The sequence below is a fragment of the Falco naumanni genome, chromosome 19, assembly GCF_017639655.2.
Source record: "Falco naumanni isolate bFalNau1 chromosome 19, bFalNau1.pat, whole genome shotgun sequence".
Classification (NCBI taxonomy): domain Eukaryota; kingdom Metazoa; phylum Chordata; class Aves; order Falconiformes; family Falconidae; genus Falco; species Falco naumanni.
Window position 1 is genome coordinate 5,669,610 of NC_054072.1, and position 8,067 is coordinate 5,677,676.

The window sequence follows — 8,067 nt, forward strand, 5'->3', positions numbered from 1 at the left end:
CGGCCAGGCACTGGGAGCACTGGTTGGGGATTTTCCACTGCAGCCCAGCAAGCTCGAGGAAAAGAGGGTGTCCAGAGGTGCTGCCACACGGACAGCCCAAAGTCTTGTCCGCCTGCGCTGTGACATTGCAGTTGCATCCCACGTGGTGCTGGCAGTGGGCTTCCCAGCTGGGGCTCTGGGGGTGGCTGAGTGGGTTTGATTCCTTGGCTGCAAAGGTGAGGCCACCTATCCCCCCCACCCATGCAGCTCAGCGGTAGCACGGAGTTCAGAGCAGGCGGTGAACACGATGCTCCTCACTTTGCAGCCCCAAGGAGTCCAGCCCCAGCAGCCTGGCGCTGTGCAGCACGTGATGCACCACAGCTAAAGCGCAGCCCTCCTCCCACCCTGCCTTCTCCTACAGCCCTGACGTGCAGGACCCAGGCTGCGGCACTCGTTAGCATCGCTCCTCACTTGCCCAGATTCTCTGCTGGCCGGGGGCCAGCGGTCCCCCAGCCCCCATCACTGCCTCCACCAGCCAGGGGAGCCCATTTGGGATGGGATCCCGCTGACGGTCCCTGGAGCAGGGATAGCTGATGCAGCTTTGAGGGTCACTCAGGTTGTCATGGGGTCCAGGGTGGGACCGAAGGGAAACGGGGTGGCTTTGCACGGAGGCGCTTGCGGAGACTTTTGCTCCCAGTGCGCTGCAGAAAGGGCTGACTCAAACGATGGTGGTGAGGAAGCAAAAAGCCCCAAAGCTACACATCCGAGCTGGCAGGAGGTGGTTTGTGCTTGTGCTTGAGCAGAGGCTCTGAACTCCGCTTTGCCTCTTCCCACAGAGGCAGCAGCCTGTGTTGGCTTTGGCAGGGCTGGGGTTTCTGTTGCGCAAATCCCCGGGGAGAACTGGGCTCAGCTGGCGGGGGTGTCGCGTTCCCGGCACAGTGGCTGCCTTTGTGCCCAGGTGTAAGGGCAGAGCAGGTGCTGCCGGGGCACCCCCCATCCTGGCATTCAGCATTTGCTAACATTAAACGTTCCCAGGGCCGGTGCTGTGCAAGCCCCGTTTGCTTCAGGGTGCTGCAGCACCAGGGCGGCCGTGCCCCTCAGGGAAGACCCCATGGGATGCAGTGGGGAGGGGAGTTGGGGTAGGGGGTCATCCCTAGCTCTGCCCCTCGGCTGCACGGCTGGGCTCGGCTGCTCTGCTTCGTGTCGCCTCCAGTGTTCATTTAAACCTCTTCCAGCCCCTGGGTGCGCTCCTATTTTTGCCAGACAATGCGTCCGTGACCCTGGAGTGCAGTCACCGGGCTAGGTCTGTGTCCTCGGCTTGCACCTATGCCCTGTTCCTAAAAACCAGGCTTGGAGCGGGTCCTCCTCCTCGTCCAGGCTTTAAAAAGCAGCCCTGCTCAGCTGTGTTTCTGTGGATATATCTGTATCTATGTATATATTTATATGCACCAATTATGAACTACAACAGTGTGCAGGAAAACACAGGTGGTATTTTTAGGTGACAAATGTCCTATAGGGACAATGGTCCAAGTTTACATCTGGTATGACAAGCCGGGAAGCACCTGGCTGCTGTCCGGTGGGATTCAAAGAAGCAGAGGATGGGGGGGTGCTCTCAGGCCTGGGGAGACTGGAGACCAGCAATGCTGGTGGCTGGAGGGACCATCAGCGTGCCCAGCGTGGGACAGCCCCTCGTCCCCCTGCCCAGCCCTCCTGCCAGGCCAGGCAGGCACCATGCAGCCGTCCCAGCTTCCACGGCTTGGTAAAGGCTCCTGCTGCAATGCATTACTGGGGGTGTTCAGGGGGAGTAACGTGATTATCGAGCTGCTGCATGCACGCTTTGCTGGCTGGGAACTAGGAATTAGACCAGGAGTAGCGCTGCCACCGAAGGGGTGGCAAGGACCCCGAACACCCACCCTGTGCTGCAGGCGGGGTGGCGCCCAGCGCTGTGCAGGCGATGGAGTGGGCTCAGACCCCACAGTGATGTCCTGCCTGGTGCAGGCACCCGGCTCCTCCCAGCCCGGCGGCTGCATGCCTTGCGCCGAAGCTGGTGGCGACTCTGGCAGCAATGCCAAAACCAGCAGCAGAAGGAAGCAGGAAGCGGGGAGCGGTTTTGCTCTCAATTGCAAGACCACAGAAGTATTAGGTGGGCAGGAGGGGACTGCCCGGGGATGTGTCCTGCTCTCTGCGGCCGCAGCAGACTGTGGTTGCATCTGGAGCGCAGGGTGAGCCCCGGCACTGCGGTGCGCCGCTGCACCCTCACACCGGCATGGCGGGAAGCGGTGGGGAGGAGCGCACTGGGGCTGCTGGGGTGAAGATGCTGGTAGACATCTGGGGCTGGCCTACGGAGCGCATTTCTGAAACGTTTTAGATTATTCTGGTTAAAAAACAACAAACCGGAAAGTGAAATTTTACCTGCGAGAGAGAATGCGAGGTTTCAGTAAAAAACTCTGCAGATTTTCTGTTCTGCTTCGTTTTGACAAAAAGGCCAGCTCTGTGCGAAACCATCTCGGTGCCCTCTCGCTGCTGCCGTACCTGCAGCAGGCTCCTCGCCCTGCTCTGCCGAGCCACCCATGTGTGGCTGACCGACTGGATCGGCCCCGGACCCTGCTGCCCCAGGCCCCTGGCTCGGCTCGTGTTCCCCACAACCGCCGTCACCCCCTGGCCCGGCTGGGCTGAGCCCCTGCGCCCACGTTGCCACTTCGCCCGGCACGGCACAGCAATTACCTTTTGGCTGTTGTGGCTTTGCACAAACAGCTGCACAGGGACACACAGCGGCTCTGAAGTGGCCACCGATGGGTTTGGTGGCTCATGCAGCCCCCAGCTTCGTGTGGTGCCCCGGGGGGGTCTGCAGCCCCCCAAAACAAGTGGCATGGGGTCTTGGGGCCGTCTGGGAGGGCATTTCGCTGCTGCTCCTCATGTGCTGCAGCCTGGAAATGGCTTTCGCAGCCCATCCGTTAGCAAGATTTATCAAAGGCCGCGCACACACGGCTGCCGCTGCTGGGAGGGTCTCGGCGGAGCGGGGCACGGGGTGGAGGCTGCTGCCTGCAGTCACGGGGTGAGGCCCCATGTGGAGGCTGCAGGCTGAGGAAGAGCTGATTGATGGGCAGGATAATTTTTCAGCATCTTACATTTCATTTCACTGGGGTAGCAGATGCTCAGCCTCACTTTCCCAGGTGTTTCTCTGTAGGAACAACCTGCCACCCTTCAGCCATGCCCCAGCCAACTTGGGCCCAGATAACAGCCCCTGGTCTCCTCTAGAGCAGGGTTTTTTTTAAATCTGGATGCTTTGCCTTTTCCCTTTTTAGGATGAAGGCCCCAGCGGTGCCAAGCCTGCCACTGCAGATGCTGCTGTTACTGCCTGGGCAACTGGGAAGCAGCCGCTTGGCTCCGCATCCCAACGGTTCCAGGGTGGGAAGCAGCCAGCCAAAGCATTGCTGGCACGGCTGCCTGGGCAGTGGCACTGCAGCCGGGGGGATGTGGGGCTGGATATGCCACATGGCACAGAGGAGAGCAACCCCTGCCCTGCCAGCCTTCGCTTGGCACACCGCAGTGCCTCTGCCAGGGAGTCCGGGCACAGCCAGACCCACTGTGAGGAGCTGAGGGTTTAGGGCTGGAGCTTGGGATAAAACCCAGTTTGGCTGCTCCTGCGTCCCAGTCTTGTAGAGCTGGAAACAGGGCTGCACTGGGCAGAAACCTGGTACAAGGTGCAGGGCAGCGTCACCTGCCCTGGCACGACCGCCCCACTCCGGGTGACTGCCACCTCCACCTCGGGGTGAGCTCCCACAGGTGCCTAAGGCTGGAGCCCTCCTCTATGTGGTTTCGTGGGCAGGATGGGGCCCCTCTGCCTTGATTTATGCCTGGGAGGAAGAAGCATGCGCAGGGCCGTTCATTGCGGGGATGTGCTTTCAGAGCAAAGCTCCTAATTATAAGGGCTGCTCTGCACTGTAATTTAAGATGAACTCAACAGACATGTCTAATTTGTGGCCAGGGACAGATTTAACCTGCAGGATGGGTGCCAGGAACCTGCCAGCCCTGCCCCTCTGCAATTTCTGGACACAGCTTCACTTGGCTGCGGAGAGGAGCCACTGCCCGGCGCGCGGTGCTGGCACAAGCAGGCAGGGGACTGGCACCCCAGGGCGCAGCTGCTGCTCTGGGGGTGTCTGTCTCCCCCAGATGCCGATCAAGACAGATACTGAGGGATGACCCAGCTGGCTCTGCCAGGGCCCCATGGCAGCTGGGCTGCGGGCAGCACTGGTTTAGCTTCTCCCCAGGGTGTTCTGGGGTCATGGGGAAGCAACGCAAGCGTGAGCTGTGCCAGGGCAGGTCCTGCTGCTCTCCTTCACCCTGGTCCTGTTCTGGAAACAGAAATGTGAAAGAGGGGTATAAGGGGAAAATGCTGTCACAAAAGTTGCTGGAGGGATTGAGGGAAAATCAACAGGCATGTTATTGGAAGCGAAGCCACCCAGAGTTTTCCAAGCAGCCCTTGCCAACAGAGTTTGCTGAAAAGTGGATACCACACTGCAGCCCCGGTGCTCTGGGATCTGCTTGCATATTTACTCTGTTGGGCTGCTCTTACTGCTGGCTTTTGTTTGGTCTTTTCTGATGAATTATTTAGCAATTACGCTATCTGTCGCTCTGACATCTCCGGAACACGCAGAGTCTCTGGCAGCTGGGTGCTGATGAGCTGCCGTGTCCTGATCTCTGGGCTAGAAGGTCGCAGTTTCCAAAAGCAGAACCTGTTTTCCCTTCTCTGCTTTCTCTCTTACCAGCAGACAGCTGAAAACACTCAGTTTTCCCTGGAGCATGACCCACTGTTCTGGGAACTTCTGCCTTTCCCAGGTGAAGTTTCCTTGTTTTGCACAGCAGTTTGCACCCGCAGGCCGAGTTGCTCGGGTGCTTTGCAGAGCCAGGGATGTGCGCACCCACCCTGGCGCAGGGCTGACACCGGGACCCAGCACGCTCCGCTGGCATGGGGCTGCGCACGTTGCCCCTGGAGAGCTTTCATCCCCTGGGGAGAGGGCAGGGCTGCCTGGGGCAGGGGGTCCCGTGTGACCCCGCAGCTCTGTGGCACTGGTGGCAGCGCTGTTCTGGGGTGACAGCCCTGGGTAGGATGCGATGCATCGAGTCAGGGTCGCTGGACTGCTCCTAATGGGATCATCTCTCGCTAACGCACAGGGCACTCCGAGACAGGCATCATCCCTGATACTTACCAACTCATTAAATAGGCAAGAGGAAATTAAGAGTGAAAAGCACAGCCTGTGGGGAGGAAGGAGCCCAAGGGAGGGGGGACATGCTGCACTTCGCTGCAGGAACTGCCGCAGAGAGAGCAGCAGCTGATTCAGCAGCCCCACACAAAACAGTGTGCTGTGTTTTCAGACTCTGGTAAATGCAAACTAATGCATTATTTACAAAACGCAGCAAAAGTGGCCTCTCGCACCTCCCTTCCCACTGCTGTTCTGGGGGGTGATGCAGTGTTTCAGGCTGTGGGATGGGGGCAGGCTGCAGCACTGGGCTGGAAAAGGCAGCTCTGGGGTGGCAAAAGCCTATTTCTTGGAAAGCTCAAGGGAAATAGCATAGGAAACTGAGGAAAAAACCCAGCCTAGTACACCCAGAAAGCTGTAGAGCAGCCAGCACCACCCGGGATGGTGCCACTGGGTGCCACCATGGGGCCACCATGGCCTGCAGAGCACAAAGACCTTCAAAGCAAAGTGGGAGTGATGGGAGAAGGGTCTTTGCCAAGTTCTGCTAAAAGTGGGCACAGCACATCCCACCCTGGCCTTTCTCCGCAGGGACATGCTGGCAGGTCCCTGCTGACATTGCCTCCCTCCCCTCTGAGGGTGCTTGGCTGCACTGGCACACGTGGGTCAGCAGTTCCAGTGGCTGAGTGCTCCAGCTCGTGCGCGGTGTCTGTCCCCCCCCACAGCGGCACATGGGTGAGGGTCCCGCAGCTCCGCTCTGCAGCGCCCAGGGGGCTGGCTGGGCAGCTGCGTGTTGTGGTGCGCTGCGCTGGGCGTGCAAGCCTCTGTGTCGACAATGCCTGCCTATAAACCAGCCTGATGGTGTTTAATTGCTTCCTTTTAACGGGTGCTAATGGTGCAAAGGTTAATGTGAACTATTAAACTCGTAGTTTTGCGCAGGCTTTTTTATGCTGCCCGATGGATGCCGTCAGCCCCAGGAGTCCTCCTCCCTGGCACTGGGCGTGAGGCTGGGTGCATCCCTGCAGCCCCTCTGGTGCCACTCAGCACCCAGGCACCAGCCCGGGAAGCCATCCAGGAGATGCAGGAGATGCAAAAACTCTCCTCTGTGTCAGGAATCTCATGCACCAGTTCCGAGAGCCTTGCGGGCAGGAGCCAGGAACTGGTCCTCAGGAGAAGATGCATCCGTGAGCATATTCCCCTCCCAGGAGCAGGCGTGTGGCTGTGCAGTCCCCAGCCCGGGTCCATCCTGCAGGTGCTCAGTGCTCTGGCCCTTGTCCAGGGAAGCACTTAAGAGCATCTCTGTCTCTTTAAATACAGGAAATTCCTTGAAAATACTTAGCCTACGGATTCACAGATTTGAAGACCAGAAGCAGCCATGAGGTTGGTGTGCCTGAGCCTGGCCGATGGGTCTCCTGCAGCCCCTCATGCACCTCAATGCACAGGGATGGAGACAGGACTCTCCCCATCCCTCCTCCCCTCATCATCCTTGCTCTCACGAGCACGTATTGGTCCCCAGGAGAACCCTGAGTGCTCCCGGCTGCTCCCTCTCGCTGTGCCATCTTCTGTGCACTTTGATTGAAGAGCTCTCCAGCGCCTGGCATTTGCTGCCCACAAAGGTACTTAGTCACTGCAATCAAGCCGGCTCTTCACCTCCGTTTGATTAGCTGAACGGACTGCGCCCTGCAAGTCTGTGGAGTAGGGCAGCGCCTGGGCTAATCCAGGCTGCGCACAGCACCCTGCAGAGATGCAGCACCCCGTGGAGATGCTCTGCAGCACTCTGTGGAGATGCCCCGGTGCTGGTGCTGCTGCTGCTGCTCCCGTTCCCTCTGTCCGGCGTGGAGGCTGTTAGTTGGGTGCTGGGGGGCCCTGCCTGCGCTGCACAGGCAGCTCCTGGGCCAGGCAGGGAGGGATTCCCAGGCTCACGGCTGGGCTGAGAGGCAGCTCTACGCCTGCCCTGAGCCCCAGGAGGTGGCAGAGCAGCCAGGGCTGCCTCTCTGAGCAAGTACTCTGCAGGTAACGGAGCAGTTGCTAAGCAGAGGATGGGCTCATTAAGGGTGCAATTACAGCACAAATATTGCTTATACTGTAGAGCTGCTGTCTCAGCCGTGGGGCTGGAGATAGCTCTGATCCCAGAAACCTGGGGGCTCCCAGAACCCACTCTCTGGGCACCAACAGCCCTCCACCTCCCCCAGCCCTGCCAGTGGGGAATCCATCCCAGCAAACCTTGGGAGCAGCAGGGAAAGGGCTGGGGGCACCTGGCAGCCATGGGTTTCTCCAAACCAGAAGTACTAAAAAGCAGGAAAGGTTTAAATCTTCCTCTTGGAACAAATGCAGGAGGCCTCCGGGTGCCGCCGAGACATGTTGCCTATAAATCAGGGTGATTAGTGGGTTTATAAAGCTGGGAAGCATCGATCCAGGCTGGAGCGCTCAGCCATCGTGCTGGGCAGCCAACCCGACCCATTGAGCAGGTGAGGAGCCACGTGCTGGCCTAATGGACACTGACGTATTTGCAGAAACAGGTTTATTAGATTGTTGTGTTTTTTGGGTTTTTTTGCTTCTCCAAAATCGTTAAATCAATCTCCCTGGCCTGGGGTCCCCAACCTGGGGTCCCATGCTGCCTGCTCCTGGCCCCAGGGCTCTCCCAGCCGGTGCGGTGGCAGCTGCTTTTGGGAATAGAACACAGAAATGGCTGCTTCTCAACAAGAAATGAGGAATCTAGGACTTTGTATTTCCCTTCCAACATTTTTAGACCAAATTTTTCTGCTGGAGAAAGCCTAAGGTCCCCTCGTGCCCCTGCAGGACACAGCTACCCAGACGTGCATATTTGCGTGTGCACATTCTCATATACATTCCAATGCACACATCTTTAAATGTTCTTTTTATTTTAAAA